The 21,323-nt window shown below is 39.8% G+C and overlaps 1 protein-coding gene and 1 long non-coding RNA gene across 5 annotated transcripts in view; one reads left to right on the top strand and one right to left on the bottom strand.

Moving 5' to 3' along the window:
• Window positions 1-21,323, top strand: part of PHC2 (polyhomeotic homolog 2) — a 102,747-nt gene that overhangs the window by 15,154 nt on the left and 66,270 nt on the right. The gene's annotated exons all lie outside the window — the stretch shown is intronic.
• LOC137218472 (uncharacterized) overlaps window positions 6,083-21,323 on the bottom strand; it is a 61,042-nt gene continuing 45,801 nt past the window's right edge. The window contains exons 3-5 of the long non-coding RNA XR_010940712.1: window positions 11,398-11,481; window positions 10,820-10,925; window positions 6,083-6,371 (exon numbers count right to left, since the gene is read on the bottom strand). This is a non-coding gene — a long non-coding RNA (uncharacterized lncRNA). The remainder of the gene's footprint in view (window positions 6,372-10,819; window positions 10,926-11,397; window positions 11,482-21,323) is intronic.

Genomic DNA, 21,323 nt, shown 5'->3' with positions numbered 1-21,323 from the left:
CATATACCCAGAGAAAACCATAACTCAAAAAGACACATGCGCCCCAGTGTTCATTGCAACACTATTTACAATAGCCAGGTCATGGAAGCAACCTATATCTCTTTATTTTTAAAGTGGGTTTCCTTTAGAAAGCATTTAGTTGGGTCTTCCTTTCTAATCCAGTATGAAAATTTCTGCCTTTTAATTGGAATGTTTAAACAATTTACATTTATTATAATTATTGATATGTTTGGGTTTAAATTGACCATCTTGCTGTTTGTTTTCTATTTATCCCATCTGTTCTTTGTTCCTTTTTTCTCTTTTTTGCCCAAGTTTGGATTATTTACATTTCTTATTTATGACTTCATTGTATCTTTATGATCGGTTTATTGCCTATGTCTTTGTTTTATCTTTTTTAGTAGTTGCTTTCATGTTTATGATATACATCTTTAACTGATCCTTGTTTATCCTCAAATAATATTAAATCACTTTATGTATAGGGTAGAACTTTAAAACTATATACTTCCATTTATCCCCTCCTGTCCTTCGCACTATTATTATATATTTTATTTAATATGTTATTTTTGTGTTAAATAATCAGTTAACTTTTCAAAATAAGAAAACATGACTTTTTTATTTATCCACTTATTTATTGTTTGGACACCCTTTTTTTCCTTTGTGTTTCCATCTTTTATCAATTTCCTTTAGCCTAAAGAACTTCTTTTAATATATTTGGTAGTTCAGGTATGACAGAATTAATTCTTTCAGTGTTTTTCTGTTTTAAAAGTTCTATTTTACCTTCATTTTGAGAGAGATTTTTGCTGAGTAAAGAATTCTCAGTTGATGGGTTTTTTCCCTCTAGGGCTTTAAAGATGTCTATTCATTGCCCACTGGCTTGAATACTTTATGATAAGAAATATGCTTTAATTCTTATCTTTGGTCCTCTGTAATGTGTCTTTTTTCTCTGGCTGCTTTTAAGATTTTCTTTTTATCATTTTGGCAATTTGATTATGATGTTCCTTGGAATTGTTTTCTTCATATTTATTCTTCTTGGATTTGAGCTCCTTGGATCTATGGGTTTATAATTTTCATCAAATTTGGAAAAATTGTAGCCATTATTTCTTCAAATTTTTTTTCTGTCCCCTTCCTCTCCAGATCTCTTTTCTTTCAAAAACTCCAAATTCATGAATGTTATATTGCTTGATATTGTCCCACAGACCACTGATGCTTTGTTCATTTTTATTCTGTCTAATGTCTATCTGTGCTTCATTTTGGATAGTTTCTAATATGGTGTCTTTAAGTTTACTGATCTTTCCTTCTGAAGTTCCTATTCTATTGTTAATCTAATTCAGTGTATTTGTAATTTCAGATGTTATAGTATAGTCTCCAGATGTTTAAGTTTTTTTACATTTCCTTTCTCTTGTCCTCATGTTTGTTTTCCTCTACTTTGTGTGGAACATATTTATTAAAGGTGTTTTAATATCCCTGTCTGCTAGTTCTTCCATCCTTGTCATTTCTGGGTATGTTTTTATTTATACTGTTTTCTCCTGGTTAATGAGTTTCTTTTCCTGCCTGGTAATTTTTTATTGGATACTGGACATGGTTAATTTTATATTCTTGGTTGCTATATTTTGCTTTGGAACGTAGTTAAGTTACCTGGAATCAGCTGGATCCTTTCAGGGATTGCTTTTAAGCTTTGTTATGGTGGGTCCAAAGCAGTCTTTATTCTAGGACTAATATAGCTCCCACTGCTATGACAATACCCTTCTGAAGATTCTATCTAATTCCTTAAATGTTACAAGGTCTTTCTACTCTGACTGATGTGAACACAAACTATTCCCAGCCCTGTGTGAACTCTGGGAATTGTTCTCCTAACTCCTTTATAGTAGTGTTGAGTAGTTTCCTCTCATGAGTGTGAAAATTTGTACTCGACCAAAGATTCCAAGGAGGCCTGTCTATAAATATAACTGTGGAGTGTGTGCCTCTCTGTCTCTTTCTCCTTCTCTCTGTTCAGCACCCTTCTCTGTGGTTCTCTGTTTCACAAATTCTAGCCATTTTGACCTCCTGGATCTCTCATCTCAGTCTCTTCAGCCCAGTGAGACCACTGAGCTCTGTTTGGGTTCCCTGTCCCTGCGATGCATCCTGGAAACTCCTCCAGGCAATAAGCTGACACAATCTCAGGGCTCACTTTGTTTCTTTTTTCTTAGATCACAGGTCTGTATTGTCTGTCAACCAGCGTCCGAAAGACATTGCTTTATGTATTTTGTCCAGTTTTTTAGTTTTTTGAGGCAGGAGGGTCCCTGTTTCTCCAGTTTTTAAGTGAAAGTCTCTAACATCTTTTCTAGGGACTTTACATATTGATTGTAGGTTCCTTTCTTTAAAGAAACTCTGTCACTTCAGACACGGTTTTTGGATAGTTAAAAAGCAGATCTGTATTTAAAGTAACAAAGTCATACATCTAGATAAATCAAAATAGTGTTTAGGGGATTTAGAGACTAATTCATTGTTATTAGAATGGCAGGGAGTCAAAAAGGAATTTCCAAATAGGGCTGAGGCTGCCCAGATGGTGATTTACTGAGGTTCCATGGTTGTACAGAGCTGTAACCAGCTCAGTCTTGGCTTTAATAAGCCCTTTAACTGCCCTACTATCTGTTTAAATTCCTTCTTTATCGATGGTCTTCAGTGTTTAAATGTTCAGTTTCATGCCTCATCCGAATGTTCAAACAAGGAGTAAAACAGTCGGAACCATTGAAGTAAAGATCAAAACTACAGTGAGAAGGTCAGACAAAGAAAACGCTAATAGTGTTTAAACTGTGGAACCCTCCACCAACTACTGACCCAGAATTAATATTTTTCTTGAAGTCCTTGCTGCCCACACTGAAAATAAGTGAAGCCAATTACAACAGTCTAGCCTTGGGCCAGGTTATGGGCAATAAATCAAGCTCAACTATTAACCTTTCGTGTGTGTGTGTGTGTGTGTGTGTGTGTGTGTGTGTGTGTGTGTGAGAGAGAGAGAGAGAGAGAGAGAGAGAGAGAGCACGCTAGCGAACATGGTGGCAGGGGTGGGGGTAATACATGTGCAAATATACATGCTCACATATTTATTTAGCATCTTACATGTGCCAGGCATCTTATTTAATCTTCACAATAACCCTATAAGTTTGGGTTTTAGGTATTACATATTAGGTATTCAGTGAAAAAGCTGAGATCCAGAGATACCAAATGACTTGTTCAAGTTTTTCCACCACACCATGCTACTTCTCGCAATGCCATACTGTATTCCCCTCAGTAGCACCATAATTCTGTTGTCAGTAGGCCATAAACACAGCCTTGGGCCATTCATGTTGCAATCATGTACTCTGGGCCACAAGAGGCATTGTAAGACAGAGTTGGATGGATAATCGGTATCTTTCATTAGAAAAAGAATTTAAAGTTCATAATTTACGTAGAGTAGAACAAAACAACAATAAGGCAATAAGGACAGTATATTATTTTCCATATAGGCCAATTTAACCGAAAAAGCATGATACATTCGTAATACCATACCACCTGTCACTCAGAGACAGACCTTTTAGTTTGAGGTTGTAGTCACTATTAGCAAAGCCTGGCAGTGTTTGCAACTCTGTCTTTTAAACTTATGATCTTCATAAAGAGGCTTCATATTTGAGATTGCTGTCATGGAGTGGTTTTTCTGTGGTTGTTTTCCAGCTACACCAAGTTCATATAATTTTATCTGCTTTGCTGGCAGCTTCCTTGATTTAGCTCATGACGAAGCTACCTCAGTCTCCTGCTGTAGTTTTCTCTGCCTATGCCCTCTCCAGTGTTGGTAGACTGGCTGTATTTCAAGACTTCAGTATTTGATAGTAGGTTCAATAAATACTTGTAATTTAGCAATGCTAGTTATCCTATTATTCTTGCTATTTCTGGTACAACTTTGATTATAACTACTTAAAACTCCATATGTAAAGTCCCTGATGATAACCCAAGCTTCTTCTTTAAAGACATAAATGCTACCAGTCTTTACTTTGTCTTATGGATATCGGTGCCTTACTTTTGAAGTCTACACCAGTTTTTAAAATTCTGTTTTTGAATTTGTCAGTGAACATGCTGTCCTTCACATACAAGAATGATGGTCCTGATGCATCACAGTACTCTTTCGAGTTTCGTTTTCTACTACTAGAGATAAGCTGCACTGAACTTGAGCATGTGCAACTTATCTGGGTAGGGGCTGGGTAGGGTACATATATCTGAGCTGTATTAGCGAGGTTCTTTCCAGTGTGAAATGCCCTAGCCTGTATAAGGATTAGATCTACAGCTTTGATTTTATTAGACAATCAGCATTCATGCTTTTCATAGAGAGAGTGAGGACTAGAATTCACATCTTATTTTTTTCTACTCCTTCACGAAAATTTAGGGTGAAGCTACTGGTAATCGAATAGAAGAAGAGAAATGACGTTAGTGTTTGGGTATCTGTGTATAGTAACACCTTGATTATTAAGTGACCGTATAAGTAATAGTTTAGAGGAACGCTCCAGGGCCAGACTACCTGGGTTTGAATTCTGGCTCCTCTGTTACTATTTGAGTCACTTTGGTCAAGTTACTTTACCTCTTTCTGTCGTTGTATCCTGTGACTTTGATAAATTCACTTTAGTGCTAATAGGGTTTTTTGGTAGACTCCTTAGGACTTTCTACAAATACAATCATGTTGTCTTCAAATAAATACAATATTACTTCTTCCTTTCCAATCTCTATGCCTTTTTTCCTGATTTATCTAGAACCTCCAGTATAATATTGAATAGACAATTGAATTGTCGTTACCGGTCTTAGGGAGAACACATTTGGTCTTTCACTAAATAAATATGATGTTAGCTGTAGGTTTTTGTTACGTGTCCTTTATCAAATTGGGGAAGTTTTCTTCTATTCCTAGTTTACTTACAGTTGTCGCGATTGGGTATTGAATTTTGTCAAATGCTTTATCTTCATCTATAGTGATCATCATATGATCATCTTTATTGTATTAATCTGGTGATTTCCACTGATTGATTTTTGAATGTTAAATTTTTTCTTAATGTAAAAACAAGGAAATAGAGATATTCCATACATATTTCTGTGCATTTTGGGGGGAACTGACAATATCTTAAGGTAATTTAAAATCTCTAGGCTTATTCCCTCGTTGTCTCTCAATTATAAAACTATATGTTAAAGACATAATAATCAACAGTAATACATCTTTTGAGGGGTAAACAAATGATTATATTGAGTCTTCCTGATTGATGATTTAAATATATTTTAGTGAAATCTGAATCAGTGTAAGGATAATATAGTATTTATGCTGACTTCCTGATCATTAACTTCTCCCATAATCCACAGAAAAATAATCTTAACTCTTTTGAGATCTTATCTTTTAAAGAAATGAATATACTAGATAATGAAGCTAGCTGGGTAATACATAATTGTTGAGAAGTAGTTCACTGCATATTTAGAAATTATTTTGGAGTAGTAATCATAATAAACAGAAGTTTCCAAGTAAAGAAAGTCTTGGTTCTTCATTAGGTGATAAAGAAAAAGAGGACCCCCATAGTTGGTGCCTTGATTTATCATGCTTGCTTTTTAACCATGACCATAATATCATGTTCATTCTCTTTATAGGAAGGTATTTTTATTGTTTGTTACTAGGTATTTCTGGGGCTGCTTTATTATAGTGCCTGCTATTTTTGTAAAGAAGCCATTCAAATATAATAAGAGTGATTCATCCCCTCCTGCTGCCAGTTCCAGTCCCACAAATGGAAAAGCACTGAGGGGGACCTTGGCTGATTTAATCTTCCATTAAGGTTCTATTTGCATAGCCCATGGTCTCTAAAGGCTTAGTCTGCCGTTGCCTCAACCGACCTTTTGTACAAATAAAATTGAATGAAACAGATGAGTGAATAAGTGTGTCTGGAGAGCAGCCCCGGAGTCTCACTGCCCCCGCTCACGTGCAGAGCAGTGTTTCCCAGCCCTCACTGCACACACAGGGCCCGTGGGGTGAAACCCGATGAGGTGCTCTCATCGACTCCTTTACAGGATTGGCCTTTTCAGCCTCAAGAAGCAGCATGACCCGTTCCATTCAGCTGCTGCTCTCAGCCCATTCTTCAGCTTCTCCTCTCACGTTCCCATGGAGGGAGGCTCTGGGCTCGTCCTGCACATGCTCCCTGAGCGAGTCATTCACAAAGACAGTCTGCTCTCCAAGGCAAAGCTGCAGTCAGTGAGGCAGCAGACAAGGAGCCATGCCAGCCAGAGGGGGAAAGGAAGACACACTGAAGATGGCATCAGTGCAGTCATCCCACAGGGGCTTGAACTGAGCTTGGATGTTTTTCCTGGAAATTCCAGCTTGTTCCAGGCATTTGTTTTCTCTGTAAAGGAGCGAGGGCAGGTATGATTCCCTCCAGGCAGGAGAGGCAAATAAGCCTTATTGAGCAGCACTGCACAGAATTACTAAGTATAGAACAGACCAGCCTTCTAGGAACAATACATGAAGTCATCATAACAGTAACTTTCCCCTTGGGTATTCTCACAAAATATTTTTATCTAGTTTGGGTATAAGAGATAACATAATGCCATAAGGATAGTTTAAAATGCAGATTATTTGGAGGTTTCCCTGGTGGCACAGTGGTTAAGAGTCCGCCTGCTGATGCAGGGGACACGGCTTCGTGCCCTGGTCCGGGAAGATCCCACGTGCTGCGGAGTGGCTGGGCCCGTGGGCCATGGCCGCTGAGCCTGCACGTCCGGAGCCTGTGCTCCGCAACTGGAGAGGCCACAGCAGTGAGAGGCCCACGTACCGCAAAAAAAAAAAAAAAAAAAAGATTATTTGGTAGAAAATAATCACATTTGAAATATGTGATATTTTGTTACTGTTATGTGGGTAAATTTCTGGATTTTAGCAATCTGTTTTCAGTTCAACAAATACATGTATTGTGAGCCACCTACCCACTGCTGATGGCTAAATGTTACTCTTTATGCTGGGTGGCGAGAAAAGCTGTGTATGAACTGAGCATGACAAAAAGATGGAATTAGGAGACTGTAGACGTCTCTGCTAATTAGATGGACTGGACCTAGAAACGGCTGGTGTGAGGTGGTGGATTAGACGTATCCATAAGGGAAAGGAACTCTATTTTATATCAATCAATTTTTTCTTATTATAAAAAGAATATATTTTCATTCTAGAAGATTGGTGCTGGGGTAGGGGGTGGTGTGGATAAGCAAAGCCAAGGGAAAAACCCCTGCTATCCCACCACCCCAAAGTGATGCCGTTAACGTTTTATTTTAGATCCTTCAGCGAGTATATGAGGGAGGTCTGACTTGTAAGCTGGACATCGCTGAACAGTATCAGACTCCGTATTTGTATTTACCTACTCATGCATCCTTGCACTCTGATTAAATCCTCAAACTTGATGTAAAGTCGTTTTCATTACACACATCCCTGTAAAGCAGATGTGCAAATACCAAATTCACACAATTCAAACTGTTATTTTCTTTTTCGGTTAATGTTTCAAATATGTTATCCCTTCAGCTTATAAACAGAGTCTGACAGAATGTGACCAAAATAAACTAGTTGATTACCTTGCTCTTCTGTTTAAAAGTACTCTAGTGGCTTCTCATCCCTCTTAATCTAGGAATTTTCATCTCTGGTAGTGGTGGGCTAGATAGTTAGAACCACTGAGGACAGCTCTAAAGGTTGAGAGAAATATTCTTTTTAATTTTCTTAAATGTATTGAAGAGCTAACAAAATAGCAAGATTTGTAGACCTGAGTCAAAATCTAGGGTAAAGCAAGGACCCAGAGATGTAAGCTGAGCACTCAAAGCCTCCTTTTCTCTAAAGACATTTGCTAATCTGGAAGAAATATCTGTGAAATCAAACTGGGTTGTTGGTAGCCTTACAGGGCAAGAATCAAAACCTAGGTAAGAAATCTAATAAGCCCTCCCCTTTGTAAGCTGGGACCATGAAGAGCTATACCTTCAGAGTAAGAGTAAAGTGAAAGTAAACCAGCCCTGGAGCAGTTCAGACTTGTTGACACAGGTGGTCCAGAGAACCTCAAACTTTTATTAACTCAGACCAGAATGAATACTAGTCATGTCCCCTGGTGCCTGGCAGAAGCAAAGGAAAATCCTTTCTGGAGGATTGTGCCATTATCCTAAGGACTCAATCTCAAAAATGATTTTTTTTCCAAGTATAATGACCAGTAGTCAAAGATAATTAGTTCCAAAAAATAACAGGCTACCCTGAGTAATAACCAATAGAGAGAGCAGACAACACAAAGTCCCACAAAAACTTCAGGTAGGGGTTCCCTGGAGGCGCAGTGGTTGAGAGTCCGCCTGCCGATGCAGGGGACACAGGTTCGTGCCCTGGTCCGGGAAGATCCCACATGCCGTGGAGCGGCCGGGCCCGTGAGCCATGGCCGCTGAGCCTGCGTGTCCGGAGCCTGTGCTCCACAATGGGAGAGGCCACAACAGTGAGAGGCCCGCGTACCGCAGAAAAAAAAAAAAAAACTTCAGATATTGCGGTTATTAGGCAGACTCTAAAACAACTGTGTTGACTACATTTAAAGGGTTTTTTTAATGAGCTTGAAAATATCTGCAGGAACAGGAATCTATAAAACATGTTGTAAAAGATTGGAAAAAGAACTAAATAGAACTTCCAAAACTGAAAAATACAATAACCGAAATTAAGAACTCAGTGAACATATTAATCAACAGATTATACACAGCTGAGGAGAGAACTGAACAGTAGATCTAAAGGACGTAACCAGAATGCGAGAGGAGATAAAATGATAGAACATATACAAGATAGGATAAGAGACATAAAGGATAGAATAAGCCCTAACATGCTTTTAATGAGAATCCCAGATGGTGAGGAGAAGCAGTTTGGGACAGAGGCATATTTGAAGAGATGATGGCTGCGAATTTTCTCAAACTGACATAAAACACCAATCCATAGATTCAAGAAGCCTAATGAGTCTCAAGCTAGCAAATGAAAAGAAATACACACTTAAAATACATCATTGTAAACCTGCAGATAACCAGAGACAAATCTGTGATAAATAAATAGATTATCATCAGAGAAGTAGCAGTTAGGCTGATGGCTGATTTCTCAGCATCAACAATGGAAGCCAGAAGACCAAGGCTTCCATAATTCTTTCTGCAGATTGTTTGCTTTCCAAGGACCTCCTGCCAACAAGTTAGTGGAGGCAAAATTCTAGTCCTCATTCCAGTCACCAGAACCTGTGCCTCGCTCTGAGCTGCTTCTGCCCAGAGAAAGGGGTGCATTTTTCTAATTCTCACAAAGATATCTTCCACTTGCCAAGCCATGTGCCAGTGGGGCAGCATCTACCCACAGGAGGTACCCTGTTTTAACTTGTGTAAATCACCAGAGGAGCTAGCAGGGGTTCTGCAGAAGAAAGTAAAATAACTTCATGTGCCTCTTCTAGTTTTGAAGCTACACATTCTTCCTTTCAGTGGGCCCAGGCAGAGGAAGACAGCTCTGGAAAATTAGAGGTATTTTGAGGCAAACAAAAACTGAGAGTTTACTACTATTACATTAAATGTGAATAGACTAAATGTTCCCATTAAAAGACAAAGATTGTCACACTGGATTATAAATCAGTTGTCTACTATTTACAGTAGACTACCTAAAATATCAGACAGTATTTCTCAACTGAGGGTGATTTTTGTCCTCAAAGGGACATTTGACAATGTCTGGAGATTTCTTTTGTAGTCATAACTGGCAGGAGGGCGTGTACTATTGACAAGCAGTAGCCTGGGGTGCTGCTAAACTACAGTGCACAGGACTGCCCCCTTACAACAAAGAATTATCTGGCCCAGAGGGTCAGCAGTGCCAAGGTTGAGAAACTCTGATATAAATAAACAGAAAATTTGAAGAATTAAAAAATGGAAAAATGATACACCATGAAAATATACAACAAAAGGAAGCCAATAACAGCTATATTAATGATAGGCAAAACTATCTTAAGTCAGAAAACATTTCTAGAGATAAAAGGTATTACTTCAAAAGAATAAAATTTCCATTTATCAGAAAGATATAAGAATTTTAAATTTATAATTACCCAATAAAATGGCCTCAAAATGCATAAAGCAAGAATTTGCAAGACAAAAACAAATTCACAATTGAGGTGTTTTATGTTTACATTTCTCTCATGGTATTTGATATAACAAGCAGTCAAAAAAACAGGATATATAAGATTTGAATAACAGCTAATTTCACTGATGGGCATTTATAGACTCCCGTACTTAACTATGGAATACATATTCTCTTCAAGAGCACACATGGATCATTTATCCAAGTTGACCATATATATACTAGACATACAGCTAGTTCAACACATTCCAAAAGATTAAAATTGCACATAACTCTGCTCTCTGACATTGGTATCATTAAGAACAATAAGAAAAAGGTGACTGGAGACACACACTGTGCCCCAAATATTTCAAACTTAAGCAGTACACTTCTATGTAACCCATGGGTCAAAGAACAAATCACAGTAGAAGTTAGAACTGAATGATAATGAAAAATACCATATATAACAAAACTCCTGGGGTGTAAATAAAGCTGAGTTAAAGGGTTTTTTATAGCTTTAAACCCACCCATCTCAAGAAGTTAGGGGAAAAAAACAGCAAATTAAACCCAAAAAAAGTAGAAGGAAGGAAATAAGACAAGAACAGAAATTAGTGAAAGAGAAAACATTCATAGACAGGATCAGCAAAACCAAAAATTTGTTCTTTGTAAAGACTAATAAGATTCAAAATCCTTATAAAGACTGGTGAAGAAAAAAAATACAAAGATTACCAATTTCAAGAATGAGGGACTTCCCTGGTGGTCCAGTGGTTAAGACTCTCTGCTTCTACTTCAGGGGGCACGGGTTTGATCCCTGGTCAGGGAACTAAGATCCCGCCTACCACGTGGCACGGCCAAAAAAAAAAAAGAATGAAAATGAGAACATCCCTATAGAACCTACAGGCATAAAAAAAGTGTATTTCTAAAAGAATGAACTCCAGCTTCTTACCCTGGGTGTACACAGCCCTGTGTGATCTGATCATTTAGATTAGATCCTCTCATTTTATATCACTGGCTCTTAAGTCTACTGTGCAGCCATCAATCATGCTAAGTCTGTTTCTATCTTAGGGACTTTGCTCTAACTCGTCACTTTTTCTGGGACACAATGGCTGTCTCCTTGTAGTTTGATCTCAATTTTAACCGTAACCTCCTCAGCAAGGCCTTTCCTGACCACCAGCCTAATGTAGCCACTAGTCATTCCCCATTACATGACCCAATTTTAATTCCCTAATTAGCACATGTTATTATCTAATGTCTTAATTATTTCCTCCCTGCCCCAGATATAAAACACATGAGAGTAGGAATCTTACCTTGCTCACTAGAGTGCACACAGTAGGTGCTCAATAGATGTATGTTGATTGAAATACCATCTCATTCAGTCAGGGAGAGGTAGGCTAGGGGAAATAGGAAAAAAGTAGAAACAGAAAATGAAGAAAAAAATCAAACTATTTAAGAACCTATCGTGTACAAAACTATAGTGTTTTTTAAAAAGGGAAAGAAGGGACAAGAAAATGTGCACAATGGGTTGAAAGGAGGGAGGCGGGAAACACTTTAATCATATAGTAGTACTGTTGTGTTTCAGAAAAGCTCTTTTAATTAGAGGGAAAGAAACTAACTTTGTTGAGCTCCGTCTGTGGAGGAAGCCTAAATTGCCAGATGATGTTTTTTGAAAGATTTCATTTCTACTTAGAGCTGTAACCAAAATAATTTTCTTTGTTTTCAACTCTTTCCTAGGAAGAAAAGAGCAAGTTCTTTCATCTTATAGGAGGAAAAACAAAAGGCTCTTCGCCTTCATGGTGTAATATTTGTCCAGGATTACTGGTAGTGCCATTCACTGAGAGAGAATACAAGAAAACTCATTTTGGAGGGAAATCATAAGTTTCATTTTGAACAGGTTAAGATTTAGAGGCTTTTGAAACATCCAAGTAGAGAGAGATGTTGACTAGATAATGGGATACATCAGCCTGGGTCTCAGGGGAGAGGTCTGAGCTGGAGCTCTAACTCTTTGATGTACACAAGGTAATTGAAGCCATGGGGGTGGATGTGAATGTCTAGAGAGAGAGAGAATAAAGAACGAAAAAAATGAGGTTCCGGGGCTGAACCTTGAGCAACTCCAGCATGTAATGGTTAGGTGGTGGGATACCAGCCTCTGCAGGAGATTGAGAGGAATGGCTAGGAGAATGTGGTTTCATGAAAGCCAAAGTTAGACACCTTTCCAAGGAGAGAGGAGGGTCAGCAGTGTTGAATGCTGCTGAGACATCAAGGAGAACAAGGAATGAAAATGATTATTAGATTTAGTGACATTGAAGCCCGTGACCTCAGTGAAAGTCGTTTTAGCAGAGCAGTGTAGAATCTGAGTCAGTCTTAGCTTTGCATCCCCGGTGCCTTTGCATAGGGTAGACACTGGATATATTTGTTCATTTTACTGTGAAATGTTTAGTAATGCAGGAATATGTATAATATGTATATGCAGAATTTAAAGAATAACTATAAAGTGAACAACATTTACTGATCACCCAAGTTGAGAGAATCTTAGAAGACACCTGTCTGCCCCTCCCTGCTAGCATCTTCTTCTCCGCCCAGAGATACCACTCTGCCAGTACGTAAGGGATAAGTATCCCCTTGCTTTTCTTTATAGTTTTACCACGTATGAATGGTTCCCTAAACAATACGCTGGTTTTTTTTTTTACAATATACTTTTTAGTTTTGACTGTTTTGAATTCTGTGTAAATGGAATCATACTGTATCCACTCTTTTGGGTCTTGCTTCTGTTGCCCAACATTATGTTTTTCTGATCTGTCTGGGGTGATGATGAGACTGTATGTCGTTTGTTTTCACTGTTATATATAGTATTCTGTTGAATAAATATACCACCATTTACTTTGACATTCTGCTTTTGATGGACATTTGGGTCACTTCCCATTTTTGCTGTAACCAGCAACACCATCATGAATATCACCATATGTGCTGCCTTATGAACTTGTGTAAGAGTGTTTCTAGGATGGATGTATACATAGGAATGGAATTGCTGGGTCTTATGGATATGTTCAGCTGTTCCCTAAAGTGGTGTGTCAATTTACATTCCTATTCTTTCTGTGTGAGAGTAACCACTGCCCTAGATCCTCCCCAGTGTTTGACATTGTCAAACTCTAAAATTGCTGCCTGCCTGATGGCTATGAAATTTTATCTCATTGTGGTTTTAATTTGCATTTTTCTCATTATTAATAAGGCAAACTTTTTAAAATTGAAGTATGGTTGATTTACAATATTGTGTTAATTACTGCTGTATAGCACAGTGACTCAGTTATACACATATATGTTCTTTTTCATATTCTTTTCCATTATGGTTTATCCAGGCTAGTGAATATAGCTCCTTGTGCTATATAGCAGGACCTTGTTGTTTATCCATTCTATACATACCAGTTTCCATCTGCTAATCCCAAACTCCCAGTCCATCCCTCTCCCACCCCCCTCCCCCTTGGCAACCATCAGTCTATTCTCTATGTCCCTGATTCCGTTTCTGTTTCATAGATAGGTTCATTTGTGTCATATGTTAGATTTCACATATAAGTGATATCATATGGGATTTTTCTTTCTCTTTCTGACTTACTTCACTTAGTATGATAATCTCTGGTTGCATCCATGTTGCTGCAAATGGCATTATTTCATTCTTTTTTTATGGCTGAGTAGTATTCCATTGTATAGATGTACCACATCTTATTTATCCATTCATCTGTCAATGGACATTTGGGTTGTTTCCATGTCTTAGCTATTGTGAATAGTACTGCTATGAGCATTGGGGTGCATGTATCTTTTTGAGTTATAGTTTTATCTGGATATATGCCCAGGAGTGGGATTGCTGGATCATATGGTAAGTCTATTTTTAGTTTTCTGAGGAACCACCATACTGTGTTCCACAGTGGCTGCACCAACTTACATTCCCACCAACAGTGTAGGAGGGTTCCCTTTTCTCTACACCCTCTCCAGCATTTGTTATTTGTAAACTTTTTAATTATGGCCATTCTGACCGGTGAATGTTTTTTGTATGCTTATTGGCCATGTAGTATTTCACAAAAGAGAAAATCCAATCAAGTCTATTGTCCATTTTTCTGTTGCACCTTTTTTCTCATTGGTTCATAGGTATTCTTTAATATTTTGGATGCAAATTCTTTTTTGATGATGTGTGTCGAAAATATTTTTATCAGTGTAAGGTTTGAATTTCACTTTATGATGCCTTTTAATAAATAGAAGATTTTAATTTTAATATAGTCAAATTTATCAATCTTTTCTTGTTTAAAAAACCCTTTCCTACACTGAAGTCATTATGATTTTCTTCTAAAAGTCTTATATGTCTGTATTTTCCACTTAAATATTTAATATTTCCACTTAAAAATTAATTTGGTGTGGAATGGGATATCAGTTTCATTTTTTTCCATGTAGATACCTGATTTTCCCAGCACTGTTTAAAGAAATATCCATCCCTTCTCTATGGATCTGACATACCCATCTGTCAGATAACAAGTGTTCATAAATGTGTGAATTTGTTCTGGGAATCCCTCTTTGGTTTCATTCAGTGATGTGCTGATAAATGTTAGCAACCAGCTCCTCTCCCTCCTCTCCCATACACTCAAAAAAGCCCCGATTTGTAGCATTTGCTGATTTCTGGTGGGGTTTAAATACTCCCACCATGACCAGTTTCAAGCTACCAACATGATGTCATAGAACGCAGAGTTCAGAAGAGATGCCAACAGTGGGCTCTCAAGAGCAGGGTTTATTCCAATGCTACATCAAAAAAGTATCTGGGGGCTTCCCTGGTGGCGCAGTGGTTGAGAGTCCGCCTGCCGATGCAGGGGACACGGGTTTGTGCCCCGGTCCGGGAAGATCCCACATGCTGCGGAGCGGCTGGGCCCGTGAGCCATGGCCGCTGAGCCTGTGCGTCCGGAGCCTGTGCTCCGCAGCGGGAGAGGCCACAACAGTGAGAGGCCCGCGTACCGCAAAAAAAAAAAAAAAGTATGTGGCCCAATCCTCTTACTGATTTCTATGGGCCCCCAGGGCCTTGTAAATACAAATATTAACACATCAATTTTCAGAAACATAGTTACTGGGAAAATTAGGCATAATTATGAATTAGTTCCATCCACTTAGTATTATCTTATAAATATTTTAAAGCTACCCTCTTCCCCACCTCCCCTCCCCCACACATATCCTGATCATTCCCACCTAAAAGTTCTTGGGGTCAGGGTTGTGACTTCTATTCCTTTATTCTCTCCTGTCCCCGTTCCCCAGTAGCACCAGCTTCTTTGCCAAATTCAATGACTGGGAGAGGAGGCTTGCTACAGAAATTTCAAAAACGTGGACCAAGTCACAACTCTAGGATGTAAACCACTCACTGGGTCAGGTACGGCCTGGGAAGCAGGAGGTTGTCCAGAGGCAAAGCAGACTCCTTACATATCTCCAAGTCTATTACAGCAAATAAAAAGACTGGCCTGTTGGTGTGGCATCAGCCAGGAAACCTTGGCACCAGTGACTGAGCTTTTTGGTATCCGTTCACCTATAATTGTATGACTCCATAGAACTTTTTCTAAATGGGGACCGTGGTGATCATAACGGTCTGTAATGTGGCCCTAGTGGCCCTGGTCAGCTTATCGTCCAAAGTAATAACAACTGCAGTAGCTTCTGTGAGCGCCTACTGTGTGTGAGTGCTGTTCTAGAAGTTGTACAGGGATCCTCTCTGCCCCTCACAGTGTCCCTTCAAGGGTGGTTGTTCCATTTTACAGATGAGGAAATAATGACTCAGTGAGGTACGGCACCTTGTCCTCAGTCACACTGGTAGTAGGTGACAGGTGTATCCCATCCCAGGCCTGGGTAACCCCAAAGCCACTACCCCACACTGCTTTGTTCCACTCTTCACTTTGTACGTCCATGGTAGGATTCTCCACTTTGTGCCTTGTGTTGTATTTCCCTGTATATATTTCTGTTTTCCTTACAATATTGTCAAAGTCCTTACAGGCAGGAACTGTGTCTTTTCCACCTACCGTCCAAGCAGCACTAAGTTAGGCTGACGAGGTGAACTGGATTGAGTGACCTGCCCAGGAACACTTCAGGGTCAGTGTCTGGGTCAGGAGTTGCACTTTCTGCTGGGAGACGATCCCAGGAGGCTACTACCTCCCATCTTCCTGTGCTTCCTAGCTCTGACACCCACCCAACAGTCCCTGGGTCCACTGGAATGTGTACTTAGGAAGCGAGGACTACCCCCAGCCCTGGTCAGCAGGTGTCTGCACCTACTGCACCCCCAGCTTCTGAATGGCCAGGACTTGTTCAGATAGAGAATGAACATTCTTTCCCTGACATTTTCATTTTTCACTATGTTTTGTGCTAAGAATATTGTGGTGTTTAAGCCCAGTTACTTTTAGAACTATAGGCAATTTGGAAAATAAATAAAGGCACAAATAAGAAGATGAGAATCAGCAGTAACCATACCACCCCAAGCAACTACTGTTAACATTTTGGTACATGTCCTCCCAGCTAGCTGTACATTCAGTAACGTGGAATTCACAAAAATGAATTATATTATGCATGTTATGTTTGTAACCTGCTTCATCCCCTTCCATTTTTACTGGTTATTCCAAATCTAGAGGAAGCCCTGTTTAGAGAAAAGTCCTCTCCTCCCTCTTGCTGTGATTTAGTGGGTGAGATGAGATTAGATCATAATTATACTTATTTAATGCCATTTAAAAGTTAGTAAAGCATTTCACATCCTAATGAGGAAAAAACTTAGTCTGACTCATAGGGCAGAGGCAAGATCAGTGTTTATATCTTTATGCCAGCCTGAGAATCGTTCCACCACTATTTATTCCATCTTTCCACAAATGCTTTAAAGTTTCAGGTTTCAGGAGGAGAGAGAGAAAAAGTACAATTGTAAGTAGGGCTAGATGATCAAATGTCGGGGCCAGATGGGATATTGTTTTTAACTGCATATCCGTCTGAGGCGTTCTTTTTGAAATTATTATTGACTAACTTCTGAATATGTTTTACATGCATAGGGAAAAAAATTTAAAAGCTATAAAGGGTATACAGTGAAAACAGCCCCCCACCCTATCTCTCATCCCTCACGTTCCTCTGCCACTCCGTCACCTTCTCCGGAGCATCCCTGTTAGCAGTTCTCGTGTGTCCTCACCTGAAGCATTCTGAGTTCAAAGGGCAGGGGCCTGCAGAGGTGATCAAGGGTGAGAAGAATGCGCTTCTGTATTTTCCTCTATCACATCTGTATCCTCTGCTGAGGTCATCCGAGTAACTGGGATGCAAAGCCCTCAACAATATTCCAAACGAAACAGAATCTCCCTCTTCCAAAGTCCCCTGTGGCTGTATCTCGAGGCAGCGTCAAAACTGCCACCTTCTGTGCCACTGGAGGCACTGCTGACCCCGGACCAGTCTCAGCGTCAGAAGACTGAAAGCCTCGTCTGGGCTCTGCCCTGGACTGGCTCTAGGCAAGTTACCTCATCTTTCTGAGATGCCCGTTTTAACTAGGTGATCTCCAAGTCCCTTTCTTCTCTAACCATGGAAGATTAATTAAGAGAATGTCTTAGCTTGGGCTGCTATAACAAAATACCATAAACTGGTGACTTATAAACATCAGACATGTATTTCTCACAGCATTGGAGGCTGGAAGTCCAAAATCAGGGTGCCAGCATCATAGGCTTCTGATGAGAGCCCTCTTCTGGGTTGCAGATGGCTGACTTCTTATATCCTCACATGGCAGAGAGCAGAGCAGAGGAAGCAAGCTCTCTGGTAGCTCTTATAAGGGCACTAATCCCATTCATGAAGGCTCCACCCTCATGATCTCATCTAATCCTAATTACCTCCCAAAGGCCTCACCTCCTAATGCCATCACACTGAGGGAGTAGGGATTCAACATACGTATTTTGGGGAGACACAAACATTCAATCCATAACAGGGGATAACTTAAAACAGTACTTCTCAAGTTTTAATATGCATGTGAATCACCCAGAAATCTTGTTACAATGCAGATTCTGATTCAGCTGATCTAGGATGGGGCCTAAGAGTCTTTTTTTTAAGCCTGCTCCCAGGTGATGTCATCTACTGGTCTGAGGCTCAGGTCTTGAGTAGCAGGAACCAAGCTGGCCTGACTAATGGCCCATGACCTGTTCTAGGGATTAAGCACCTGGGAGTTCAGAGTAACATTTCCTTTGAAGCTGAGAGCTCCCTCTGGAGAACCCTGGCACCCGGTTTCCTAAGATTCTTCTCTGCTAAAGAACGCTGACGTTCTGTGAGCTCTGCTGGGTGCCGGGCTCTGTGCCGAGTGCTCCAAATACATTCTCTCTCTTCATCCTCACAGCTACCCAATGAAGGCAGTGCTGTGATTGTCCCCATTGTACAGATGAGGACAGTGCAAGCCTTCGAGAGGATAAAGTGCTCAAGATTACATAGCTGGTAAGGGGCAGAGCAGGCATTCCAACCCAATATGATTCCAGAGCCTTGATCTTACTGCTGAACTGAAGAGCAGAATGGCGTTCTCGGTTCCAGCCTTGGAAGTAAACACCACTGCATCATGTGTATGTGGAAGCAGACACTGTTGTCCATTGGCACAGAATGTCTCCTCCAAGGGTACATGTCTCTGCTTGCAGATCTACCCTCTGCCTCAAATTTTCTTGATACCTCTGAAGGGGTTCTGACGGCAGCAGTATCATCCAATGGGTGGGGTAGGAAGGCTGCTCCCATGAACCTTCTCTCGCCCCAAGGAAAGGGTTCCTTGGCTGTGAACGGCACTTAGATCTGTCATGGGAAGGCCATGGGCCTTAACAGGCCACATCCATTTTCATTTACCTTCTGAAAGAAGATTAAGGAGAAAATTCAATTTTGCCTAATGCCTCCCCCAAATGGCTAATTTATATGCTAATTAGCAAGATAAGAATCGATGAAACTGGTAATCAATATGATATCCAAGGCACCAGTAATGAAATTCATTTTGAGATGCACCGCCGGTGGAAATGAAGCAATTACACAGAATAAATGGGGCAGCTCAGGGAATAGGGGCTCCATATTGCACTTGACTGCATTATTTCCCCCATTACTCCTCCCCTCACCCTTTCCCCACCCCGTTGAAATCAACTGTCCATGCCGATCCTTTGGAGCACCCCACACCAGCTTCTCCCTCTCTAACGCCCAACCCTGCATGATCCCTATGGATTTGTGGTCCAACCGGGAGAAAATGGAGGAGGGAAAATTACACTCTGAGAAGGCTGGACGTACAAGCCCTGGAGGAGAATCAGGGGCTGAATAGGAGCTTTTAAGCCAAATGCTGAGTAGTGAATAGCACTTCACTCTCATACTTGCTGAGCATGGTTTAAGGGTTTCCAGTTCTAGAGCTTAAGTATAGCCACTGTATTGCCTAGATTTTCCAGAGCTGTCCTCGTTTCAAACATTTTGTCTCATCAGACCATATGTCAAATGATGTGTCCTATTTAAGTCCAGTGTGAAGTAGGCCATAGTGTCCTCATAAGATCTAGCCTGACTCTAGGAAGTCTTATTTCAACTTGACCATTTATTCATTTATTCCAGGGTTTCAGATTTTTTTTCTTTTCTGTGTGTGTGTGTGTGTGTGTGTGTGTGTGTGTGTGTGTGTGTGTGTGTTGAGGGGGTGATTGCAGTCATCTCTGGAGATTAGGGACACAGCATTATTCATTTCGTACTTTTCAACTAAGACAATTAAAATGTGTCTTTTATCCCAATGTCTGCTCACTGGTATCACCTGGGGAGCTTTTTCCCCCCCAATTTATTTATTTATGAAAATTCTTAGCATATGAAAATGTTGAAAGAATTATACAGGGAATATTATATACGTATATTTTTCTAGATTCTACAGTTAGCATTTTACCATACTTGCCCTACCACATATCTATCCAACTATCCATCCCTCTATCCATTCATGAGTCTAGCTTCTTTTTTATGCAGTTTCAAAGTAAGTTGCAGGCATCAGAATGCTTCACCCCTAAACACTTCAGCATGCATATCATTAACTGGAGTTCAATATTTGTTTCTTTTTTCTTTTGAGGTAAAATTTGTGTACAATGAAATGTACAGACCTGAAGTACACCATTCTGTAAGTTTTGACAGAAACATATACTATGTATATGTATACATATAATATACATTAATGTAAACCACCCCCTATCACCATATAGAACATTGCCATCACCCCGGAAGTCCCGTCATGCCCGCTTCCAGTTATCCCCCATCCCCCCACTTCCAGAGGTAATCACCACTCTGATATTTCCCACCCTAGATTAAGTTTTCCTACTCCTACAACTTCATGTAAGTGGAACCATACAGTGTGCACTCTTGTGTAAGGTTTCCTTCATCCAGCATAGCATTTCTGAGATACATCCATGGTGTTGCCTGTATGGATGGATAGTTTGTTCCTTTCTATTGCTGACTAGTATTCCACCATATGGATGTACCACAGTTTTTTAGCTAATATGAATAAGGCTGCCAGGAACATGTTTGTATTAGACTTTTTATGGACAGATGTTTTCATTTTCCTTGAATAAATTCCTAAGAATGGAATTTCTGAGTAATAGGGTAGGTGTATGTTTATTTTTATACGAAACTGCCAGACCATTTTCCAAAGCAGCTTGAGGAGCTTTTAAAATACAATGCCTCCCCCTTATCCCCAGAAACTCTTAAATAATTAATTAATTAGTTTGGATTGTGGCCCAGGTGTAATTGTTTCTGACATAATCATCTGGTGGTTCTAATGTGCAACCAGAGGTAAGAATCACTGAAGATATATTTCACTATATTAAATGCAAAACGTTTAGTGTTTTTTTGTTTCTTTACTTTGAAAAGTGGCTTTCTGTTGCTGTTCCCTTTTTTCCTTTATTTTTACTGCTGTAAAGACTTGGGTATGGTCTAGGATGACCTGGATGTCACAATGCAGACTTCAGAGTAAAAAGACCAGCTTTCTGATCCCAGTTTTCCACCTTGTATCACTTGGCCAAGTTACTCGTCAGTTTCCTCTTCTATAAAATGGGGTTTATTGTAAGATTTCCAAGGTTATGAGGATAAATGTGCCTGACTCAAAGCATTTTCTGAAATTCACCATAGGATTGGGGTGGGAAGAGAGTTTCCAACCCCCCGGGTGAGTGGGATTCCTTAACTCTGCCTTTCTGAACAAGGGCAGATTGACAGTTCTTTTCTTTGGTTCCTTAATGGATGG

This window comes from Pseudorca crassidens, chromosome 2, assembly GCF_039906515.1.
Source record: "Pseudorca crassidens isolate mPseCra1 chromosome 2, mPseCra1.hap1, whole genome shotgun sequence".
NCBI classification, from domain to species: Eukaryota; Metazoa; Chordata; class Mammalia; order Artiodactyla; family Delphinidae; genus Pseudorca; species Pseudorca crassidens.
The sequence above is the reverse complement of the archived record's forward strand: the minus strand, read 5'-3'. Positions and strand labels throughout refer to the sequence as shown.